Here is an 11,641-nt window from a genome sequence, read left to right on the forward strand (position 1 = left end):
TTGAGATAAGATTGTTTCTACAATTCCATTCCACTTTGCCCTCTGGGGCTCCAAGTCCAGCAATCCTACCGCCATAGATTCTGTGTGCAGTCTGGAGGCAGTAATAGGGTCTGTAACTAACAGTTTTCAAGCCTCCCTTGTACTGTGTCCCTAAAGGTCAACTGAGAGCCTAGGCAGCTGGCTGTGACAGGGAGTGCTAACAGGCCAACATGTCCGTTTTCTGGATGAAATGGAAACACATGATAAGTTTGGAAAAATAGAAAGAAATTTATCCCTAACCAATTAAATGGGCCATTCTTTAATGATGGAGAACACCATGGAGGAGCAGAGGCCCATGCAGGGACTGAAAGGTAAAGGATTTTTTAGTAAAGATTTTCAATTACACACTGGAGATGCAAGCAAGTGTCCTATAAATTATAAATCAAGAACTTTAATAAATCTAAGTTCAGGGTCTGTGTTCAGGGAAAAGAGGGAGTGCCAGAAAACAGCTAAAAAAAGGGGGGCTCCACTCAAGCCCCTTTCCATTGGACCAGAGTTGGCTCCCAAAAAGCAATGGAGAACATGAAGAAAAAAGAGATCATTCGACAGCATCCCCATTGCACAATAATTTCTTATTAACATTTAATTTAAGAAATAGACCATTCTCAGAATTTGAGAAGTTGCTAGAAAATAAAATATCTCTTTTTCCCTGAAAGTGACCTTGCTGTCTAGAAGCCTCCAGCCTTCCTGGAATTTTTATTTAGAATTCCAGAGAGTGCCATAAAAATTTTCAAATGCAACCACATCTTCTACTAACATTATATGCAGGGGGCTTCTTCCTCCCAAAATCACAGGGTATGTAATCCAATATTCCCCAGAAATAAAAGTTAAATGCAGTAATTCTACTATGAACAGCAAGCACCAATTTCAACCAGTTTAATTTCTAAATCAAGACCCAAGTCAGCAGTCGTTGTGCTAAAACATACAATGTACTGAAGTTATTCGAGCACATTGGGTTAGTCCAGAAAGATTTGCAAGAAAAGTAGAGAATGGCCTGATTTGGATGGTTACTAAAACTTCTGGAAGACTTTTCACCAAAAGAATTCAACATTTAGGATGTTACTATCTACCCGCCCACCACCCCTCTCATACAATTAACCAGCAGTTGTCCCCCAAGCAGTTGTCCACTAGCAATAATTTCTAGCAGCAGCATAGAGGGATGGTTACAGATTGCCTCAAATTGAATTCTGGCTTAGTCACTTACTAGCTGTTTATCCTTTGGCTGGTTTCTTTATTTCTTTTTTTTTTTTTTTTAAGATTTTATTTACTTACTTATTTACTGGAGACAAAGATTAGGGAGAGGGAAAGGGAAAGGATCCCAAGCAGTAGGATAAGGGGATTCCACTTGATAAGGGCTTGATAAGTTTTTTACATGTTTAAGTGGTCATATGAACAGGAAACATGGAAACATGCTTTCCTGACCTTCTCACCTTGCTCAGAACTCAAGAAAGGAGGGTAACTGTTTGCAATATTTCCTTTTTTTTTATTTTTTTAATTTATTTATGATAGTCACAGAGAGAGAGAGAGAGAGAGAGAGAGAGAGAGGCAGAGACATAGGCAGAGGGAGAAGCAGGCTCCATGCACCAGGAGCCCAACGAGGGATTCGATCCTGGGTCTCCAGGATCGCTCCCTGGGCCAAAGGCAGGCACTAAACCGCTGTGCCACCCAGGGTTCCCTGTTTGCAATATTTCCAGTATGTAATTTTCATATGTATTTCAGTATGTGCCCAGAGGTGCTTAGAAGTGTTTTGGCTCCCGTGGTAGGTATTGCCCTAGTAGCCTTATAATTTTAGAGTTGATGTTCCCAGATACAGTCTTCTATAAAACAGTCTAATTCATCTTTTCAAGGCTAGGATAGATCACAGCGCCTAGCTGAAAACAGGTCCTCCACAAATGATTGTTCAACCAAACTAAACCTCAGACAAAATAGTTCTAAAAGCCTTAATTAAAGGATATCAAAAGGAGACAAAGTTCAAAGAATGGGAATATCCAAGAGTGTCAAACCAACATCTGGACAGAATGGCCTGTAAACTAACACCTGGGAGTAGAAGTGCAACTCCAACTCCTCCTAGCAGCGTCTTCTAGTTGACCATGCTCCATACATCATCATTGGTCCATGCTGGGAAACCACGCCAATAACTAAGCTTATTAGAACAGAGCCATGGAAGCTACCAGGAATAATTAAGGCAGATTTGAATGTCTTGGTGACATGTGGGCAGAAGCACATTTGGAAGAATCCCAAACAAGCCATAGACAGCAACTACAAAGGAAAATGGAGCCCTCTCTGTCTTCACTTCAGAAAGTTCTAAGCAAACTGCCAACCACCTCATGCTCTTCTCTGATTTTTTCCCGTTTCCTACGATATTTATATGCCTGTTTTTTCTGTCTCCAGAGCTCTGACAACTCAATCCTAGGGTCGCTCATTTTCCAATCATGTAGAAAACATGTAAAGGAAGAATAACCATCAGAAGCTTGCACAATTTGTGGAGGGGAGAATAAAAAAGAACTGCTTCCTTAACCAGACTAGAAAAATGGCTCACTCCAGAGCAAACTGGAATGAGCGGTCACCCTACTTTTCAATCTGCTTTGAAAACCTTATGTCTTCTACTTGCTACTGAAATGTCAGCGTCCCAAGCGCTCCATCATTGGCTTTCTGTCTTTTCACTGTATAAAGTCTCCTCGGTGGCTTTATCCAACTCAAGGCTTTGAAAACCACTGATATCTTTGTGAAATGGTTATCGAATCTATATTTTCTCAAAACCCAAACTGCCCAGATTGCTTAATGCATCAAAAGAGAACACATCTTCTCCACAAAGCTTGCTTCTTATTTCCTATCTTGGAAAGTGACTGAAACATCTGTCCAGCTTGTCAGCCAAACCAAAACAAATCAGAAGTTGTCCTTAATTCCTTTCTCTCTCACTGCTATTGATCCCACCCCCTAAATATTCACCTTCTTGTTCTCATTCCTCACATACAGCTTTTGTTCAGGCTTCATAATTCCCCACATGAAATATCACAATCCACTCTGCCAACCCAATAAACTCTCTAAAATGCTAACTTAATTAACCTTTTTGCAATCATTTAATGGTTCTCCCTGTGGCTTTTCTGAGTAAAATTCAACTCCTTCGCTTAGAACCCTAAGATCATAATCTGGACCCTGCCCATGACTAGTAGCTTTCTCTCATCCACTCACCCCTTTTATTACCCCCCTTCACTCCAAGTTTTCGGTCTAGTCATTGAAAACACTTGCAGACCTCTGAAGCTCACAAGCTAGTTTCCACCTGTGAGCCTTTCCCTGCAGTTCTCTCCTCTGGGAATGCTCCTCTTCAAATCACCCTTCCTGGACACTTCCAATTCAAATAATGGTACCTGTCTGATTGGTGACAGAAGGTCCTTCATACAACCAAAGTACCTTTGTCCGACGAGCATCTATTGTTTAGTATTCCCATCCTTGCTTATGTGCATTTTCCCTGACTGATTTTGACCAACTTGAAAATATAATCCATGTGTTACCTGCTGTTGGAAACCCAATACCTCAAACAATAGTGCTAGTTAAAATCAGTCCAATGAAAGAATGAAGAATAACCCATGGGCAAATAATTTAATACCTGAAACATTACAAACTTGCTTACATGGTTTCATGAGATTTATTCCTTAAAGTTGGTATTTGCCACATTTCCTCAAAATTGTAGAAGCTAGAAAAGTTTCCAGAGTATGAAAATGAAGCCATTTTCCCACTGATGAGAAAGAGTATGTGAAAGGAACCTGGTTAAAAGTATCCATGAATTCATAAATCAATAAAGCAATCCTTGTATGGCTGCCTTTGACCCTATGTCAGCTAAGGAAGTGAGCACACACCAGGAAATGTTCTGTAGACAGGGAAGAGTAAGACATAATCCTCGCCTTCCGGGAGCTCACTGCTGTTTGAGAAACAAGGCATACAAATACACAATATGTGAGATAGCATTTGATAAGGACTTCACCAAAGAGAGACTTGTTGCTTTGGTCCAGGTCAGAAAAGATTCTATAGAGGATAAGGTCCTTTAACTGACTTTGAGAGGGAATCTAAATGAGGTTAACAATGAGAAAGAAGAAATATACATCAGAGGGTAGAAAACAGCCTCACCACAAAGAAGGGCCAGAATTTGCCACCATGCTCACCTGGTGAGGAATGCATCATCCAAATGAAGCTAAAAGTAAGAATGAGCAGGATTGGCCAGCCAGCCTGCCACCCAAAAGGCCACAATAGACCCAATTTTGCTGTGCCTTGAATGTCTACCTAGAGTCAAGGGACACGGTCCTGCTGGAGTGGTGAGGACAGAAGAGAAATGGTGTTGACTCAGCAAGTGGCCCTCAAACCTCCTGAACAATAAATAAAGAAATATCTTTATTTCTGTTTCTGTAGTACTGTAAGAACTGGCAAGGGGAATTGGAATGCTTTGTCTACTAGGAGCCCTCTTTGATAGGAATGTCTTAGCAGTGGGTGAAAGAGGATGGGGTATCAGAGCAGAGGAAATATCCAAGCAGAAGAAATCCAAATTCTCTATAAGAAGAGTCCATATTTATGGAAGACATTCTTGTAAAAGAGAGAATGCATTATCATATAATCAAGAAAATGAGACCGAGTTAGTAATAATGAAAACATAAAAACTACAGAAGTTACCAGGTAGCAACAAAGGGGGACTTTGATGCCATACGAGGATGGACGCAGAGCTGAGCTCTCCAAATAGAAAACATGAGCGCGTCACTGCCATTGTCGGGTACTACGAACGGCTGGTCCCTGGGGCAGAACTCTTCCTCCCAGGGCATCTGGCAAATCAGCAAAGCCTGAGTGGTGCAAAGGCAAATCCACAGAGATGAGACAAGAAAACTTAGGCTCCTGCCTTAAGCTTAAGCACACAGAAAGTTTATTTCAAAGTGCAAAATACTACGGCCATACCACCCTGATCTCGTCAAAGTGCAAAATGAGTAAATTCATATTTCCTTGTGCTTGCTTTCACATACATTATTTCACCAGAGTTTCAAAATGACTCTGTCATGTAGATTGGGTGGGAATCATTATCCCCATTTTATGGCCAAAGAACCTAGGACTCAACATTAATAAATTACTTCCCCAAGTCCCACAGAAAGTAAAATATAGAGCTAGATCTAGACTCCAAATTTCAAGTTCAGTTCTCTTTCTCCTTTAACAGTGGCCTCTCTGATTCAAGCCTCACCCTAGAAAAACAAAAAATAAGAGCCAATGAGGGGTGAGGGGGAAGGCCTGCAGGGTTGGAGCTCAGGACCCTATGCAAGAAGACAGGGACAGTTAGGGCAGTGTGACCCAGGGAGAGTCCTGGAAGAAGACCAGCAACCTCGGCCAGGTGTCCTTCGGGGTGATAGAGTGGCAGGGTGATCAACACAGTCTGGTTTTAAAATGGAAATCCTGCATCCCGGGGAAGTTCCCTCCCCCTTCTCAGGCAGACCCAGATGGTTGGTGGCCCCTAATAAAACAGAAGCTCTAGCATCAGGAAGAAGGGCAGGGATTCAGACTGTGCTCTGTCACTTAACAGCCTGGGTGACCTTGGGTACATCACTTAACTCTCTGAGTTTCAGTATGGAAATGGAGTGGTCATTAGTACATGGTTTTTCTGTTGAGTAAAGCCTTTTGAGATTGATCTTTTTTTTTTTTTCATCAAAAAGGGCCATGTATCATTACTACACATTTACCTAACTGTACTCAGAAGTATTAGGTAATAGTATTAGGTATACTTTAGAGTACAGTTAGTAGGACAGAGGAGATTGTATCTATGAAAATGCTTGGTAAACAGTAAAGAGCTTATAAATATGAGTCATTATTTTTATTGCTATTATTACTATAAAATGACCCTTTATTTTCTTTTTTTTTTAAGATTTTATTTATTTATTCATGAGAGACACATAGAGAGATGAGAGAGGCAGAGACACAGGCAGAGGGAGAAGCAGGCTCAATGCAGGGAGCCTGACATGGGACTCGATCCCGGGTCTCCAGGATCACACCCTGGGCTGAAGGCAGTGCTAAACCACTGGGCCACCAGGGCTGCCCCAGACCCTTTATTTCCAATAACTAAGTGTACAAAGGCTTTATTCCATGGGGAACCCTTTTTGTTTTGTAATATTTTTTAAACTTCCAAGAAAATTACTACTCTTTTAAATTTTCTTGTGTAAAATTTTTTCCTGCCCAAGATTAATGGTCATTCTGAAGTCCACCAGATAATCGGAGAGCAAACCAACAAAGCCAAAAGATTTTTTTTTAAGATTTGGTTATTTACTTGAGAGAGATTGAGAGAACACGAGCAGGTGGGGCAGAGGGAGAGGGAGAGAGAATCTCAAGCAGACTCCACGCTAAGCACAGAGCTGGACACAGGGCTTGATCCCATGACCCCGAGATCATGACCTGAGACAAAACCAAAAGCTGGACTCTTAACCAACTGTACGACCCAAAGCCAAAGATTTTTGACATCTGGTTTCTCCTTAAAACAAGAACATTTTTCTAAAATTGTTCTCTTAGATATGTATCACAATGGAAATAAATAAATATATTCATGAAAAGATGGAAGCCAGAAGTAAACTGCAGAGCTGATGCTACGTGGCTCACTGGGAAATGTTTTGGGAAGTAGAAAGGAGACCTCCGATTGCTGGAGACTATGTTAACCTTCTGCCATCCAGAAATATGTGTGTAATTAATTGAGGGGGAAATGTCTCAGGACTGCTTTGATGTCATATACACCCAACAGGTGTGCAGAATCACAGACAGTGCCCTATTCCTTAAGAGAAAAAGTAAGGAGCAAGAAATGAAAGTTCCACAGAAAGGGCACAGTCTATCTTCTGGGCCAGACATGAGCTCAGTCAGGGAGAGTGATTTAGAGCTATTGAAATAGGCCCCTTTGGCCAAAGGCAGCTCTGTGAACTTTCTCTGAATTCACAAAACACAGGCTGTCTATAACAAGTACACAGCTTCTAGAAAATCTGACTGCTTCAAACACCCGCATTGATTTTGCAAAAATGACATAAACAAAAACTACAAACAGAAGCCCAGGGCCCCCAGCGAGTGGTGTTGCCAGCCACGCTGTAATGAGAAGGCAGCTACCATCCCCAAGGCCTCCATGTAGAGTAGCAAACTGACCATACTCACACAGCTCGCATCTGCTCTTTGAATTATATTTATATGACTCGGTACTGATGTGTTAATTCGCAAATAATGTCTTTGTTCCCTTTGTAACATTGAAAATTGTCATCGCCTTTAGGAAAAGAAATTTTTCTAAGCTGTGATGGAGCGGCAAACCGGTTTATACACATGCAACATTTAACTAACTTTGAGAGTTAATACTGCTGCCAAAACTGTTTCATGGTTTTCCTCGTGGAAAATGAGGTCTAGAGCCAGGCCAATTAGTCAGTAAGTGGAGACACCTCCTCCTCCTTCCCACCACTCGTTTGCCAGTGGCAGCACCCTGGGAAAGTCTCTGCAACTGGCCCCCAGCTAGGACTGTCCAGGAAATGAGGCAGACACCTCCAGTCACCCCACTGTAGGATGGTGAACTATCCACACCACTGGCGTCTTTCTAAAGGCAGAAAAGGATTCCCTCCTGGAGAGAAGCAATAGTACAAGCCTCAAATCTTGTACTAAAATTTTGGAAGCTAATCAGTGGCAAGCTGTAACAGGAAGCATAATGAGACCTCATCCCGAATACTGGTCCTAACTGAAATCCAGGGACCTGAGGACCTAAATCAAAGGATCTACACGGTGAAAGTTTCTCAGGCCTCCCTAAGGCTCTCCGAAGTCACGTGATGATGGTGACAATGATAGCAGCTAGCATTTTATTAAGTACTTATGAAGGCATTGTTTTAAGGGCTCTTCACGAACTACAAACTACAAACCCTGTGAACTGAGTCCTAGGATTTCTTCTAGTGTCCATTAGAAAACCGAGAACCGGGATCCCTGGGTGGCGCAGCGGTTTGGCGCCTGCCTTTGGCCCGGGGCGCGATCCTGGAGACCCGGGATCGAATCCCACATCGGGCTCCCGATGCATGGAGCCTGCTTCTCCCTCCACCTGTGTCTCTGCCTCTCTCTCTCTCTCTGTGACTATCATAAATAAATAAAAATTTAAAAAAAAAAAAAGAAAAAAGAAAACCGAGAACCAGAGGGTTGGATCATTGTCCAGAGTCCATGAACCAGGCCAGCTGGCTCCAGAGCCTGCCAGTATTGGGGGTCTCGCAAATGCTCCCTTAAGCGTCCCCTCTGCTTGAATACCTCCAGAGCAGGCAACTCTTCCTATTACCAGCCAGCTCTGGTCAGTAACTTTATCTGCATGAGTGTGCACCAGTGCGCACACCCTTTTTATCAGCAGCTGCATTTCCAGGAATTTAATACACAAATGTTCGTGCAGTTATTTATCAGTGTGTCGTTGAGGTTTAAACAAGTAATAACCCAAATTTCCATCAAGAGGTAACTAAATACATTATGATATAGCTACCCAGGGAGCTAGTCTGTAAAGCTGGCTCCTCTGCTCGGTCCTCCTGCAGCCTTGCAGGCACTTGGCTTAGCAAGTGGGTAGCACCCTGGTAGGAAGTAGACCATGCCTTTCCTCCCAGCGGAAGCATTCCACTTGCACGGACTGCAGGACACTTGCACAGACCACACTGCACATGGCAGCCTCTCCAACCCACACTGAATCACTACCAATTGCAAAAAAAAAAAAAAAAAAGAGGCACACCTACATACCTACATCCACACATAGACTATGCCTAGACCATCCCTGGAAAACTCACAGAACCCAGTGATCATACTCAGCTCCCAAGAGGACACCTGGAGAACTGCGGGTTGGGGTGATGCACTTCTTACTTGTAAGTCTTTTGGTCATGTTTGCATTTTTACAGCCAAGCATACCTTAAAACAACTAAAATTTAAAATAAACTGCTGATGGGGCACCTGAGTGGCTCAGTCCATTAAGCATCTGCCTTTGGCCTCAGATCATGATCCCAGGGTCCTGGGATCAAGCCCCAAGTCGGGCTCCCTACTCAGTGGAAAGTCTGCTTCTCCCTCTCCCTCTGCCCCTCCCCCACCCCAGCTCATGCTTGCTTAAATAAATAAATAAAATCTTTTAAAAATAAGCAAACCAATGAAAAATAACATATCTGGTATGACGATCACAAACAAAATACTAGAAAAAACAATCCAAGTCTCCAGCAATGTGGGGAATGGATAAGTATTTCAGCAGCCACCTGTTCAGTAAATTATTACACAGTCATTAAAACCTGAGGACGTAGCAGCCACATAGCAAAAAGGAAGAACACGTGGATGATATTAATCAAAGAGCAAAGTACCACATCACCTGTGCAGTGTGATTGCAATCGCAATAATAGGAAGAGAATTCTCTCCTCTTAGCAGCTGGAATGAGCATTTCTCCTAAGGGTGGGTAGGGGGGACACACCTTTGTTGGAAAGATGGGTCAATAAGCTCTTTGGGGCAGAAGCGGAGCCCTTACAGATTCTCCAAATCCCCAGGGAAAGTGTCAGTAATTTCTACTTCACTCCCCAATGACATTTTAAAATGAATGAATTCTTTCCACAAAGACCACGTAGGCAGCCAACCCTCATTATCCTACAAAGTACAAAAGAAAAGGGAGAGGGGACTAAAATAAGCTAGGGGAAACTGCTAAGTAGTCATATTAGCAAAGGGTTCCCCAAATTCTCTTTCTTTCCTAATTTGGAGTAATAGGATTTTATTGCCTCTCTACTTTTAAAAATTCAGTGCTTAGAGTCTACAGGAAGAAGCAATAAGAAGCAGCCCCTTCCCAAGCTGTCAAAGGCAGTTGGAAGTCATGCAGAGATTAACAGGAAGCCCTAGCAATGAAATCTCCATCTTTCTCAGATCCCAGGGGTTTAGGTTCCTTCTGCCCTCTCAGTCAAAAGGGAGTCTGAGCTGCGGGGAGACAGGGCAGGCAAACAGGAGGCGACACCTCACAAGCAACGACTGATGCTTTTGCTTAGTTTTTGAAAACAACTTGCCCTCGGAATGCATCTCAGATAGATAACTCACATGATGCCCTGAAACAAAATAAGTTTTAGTAAAGGAACAACAGGATTTCCTGAGAATGGGCCATAGAGTATATACCACGATGGTCTGGAGGCTGATAACCCTGAGAACACGCTGTACGGTCCCATCTGACATCTAAGTAGGTGGGTCACTAAGCTGATAGTAGGTGAGAAGCCATGTCTTTAATCCTCTTGCCTCCGGTACTCTCCTTCATCCTCAGCCTGCAGCCGATCACGGGGTTTGCAGGCAACATGTGAGCCCCAAGCCGGCTGCGGAACATACCGTGACCTCCCACATTACGTGAGCTCTCTAAGCCTAAGAATCAGCATCCATAAAATGGGAATGATAACAGTCCCTGCCCTTCAAAGTTCTTTCAGACATTAAATGAGATGATGGATGTGCAGAGACCCCTTAGCATATTTTAATCTTATCCGAAGTGAGCAAAGTTTATACTGTTCCAGAAAATACAGAATAATTTCCTTCGAGTAATATAAATGAATAAAACACACAGTTTGGGGATATCATGTCATTTTAAAGCATTACAGTTTAAATGCTGTTAATAAACTTAGGACTATAGATTGCCTTCGCATTTTTCTTTTATTTCCATGTGTACTTATAAATAGAATCAGCATAAAGGCAAATGGGCTCATTTGATTGTCTCTTTTGTTAAGGCCCCTTAACAAGTAAAAAGTAAATACATACATATACATACATACATACATACATACATACATACATACATAAATGTCCTTTGAAAGAAAGTCTGTATAAAAAGGAGGGTAGGGGATTCCTGGGTGGCTCAGTGGTTTAGCACCTGCCTTTGGCCCAGCGCGTGATCCTAGAGTCCCAGGATTGAGTCCCACATCAGGCTCCCTGCATGGAGCCTGCTTCTCCCTCTGCCGGTGTCTCTCTCTCTCTGTGTGTGTGTGTGTGTGTGTGTGTGTGTGTGTGTGTGTGTGTGTCTTTCATGAATAAATAAATAAAATCTTAAAAAAAAAAAAAAGGAGGGTAATGTCACTTTCTTGAAGTCACCTTCCCAAATGTGCAGTCTGCAGCCTGAATTTAATAAATGAGTCAGTGATAGTTGCCTGAAAGGTTCACGTAGCTTAATCAGAATATTTCCCCTGGTTCTTTAGCTGATTTTTCCAGGTAAAAATGTTCTAAGTTCACCTTTCTTTTTCATTAGGTTGACTACCAGTGCATGCACAGTATGAAATAATAAGCCGCTGTGTCCTTATCATTACTGTAAATAAACATGCCAATCAATTGAAAGTGAATATTCTGAATGAAGTGCACCTTGACGTCAAAGCCAGGTCCTAGAGCCATCAGGCACAGCCTGTCAGAGAAGCCCAGATAGGGAGCTCGGGGCCTCACAGCATCAGATTGTATGAGCTCCTCCTTCTAAAATAGACATCCTACTCCCTCAGCATCCCAGTCAAACTCCTCTGGATGGAATATAGGGGGACAATTATCCCCCATGGATATGTTATTCCCAGCATCCTCTAAATGTTCAGTGGATCTTTCTTTATGAGCAGATATTACTTCTATT

This window comes from Vulpes lagopus, chromosome 2 (assembly GCF_018345385.1).
Source record: "Vulpes lagopus strain Blue_001 chromosome 2, ASM1834538v1, whole genome shotgun sequence".
Taxonomy (NCBI): Eukaryota; Metazoa; Chordata; class Mammalia; order Carnivora; family Canidae; genus Vulpes; species Vulpes lagopus.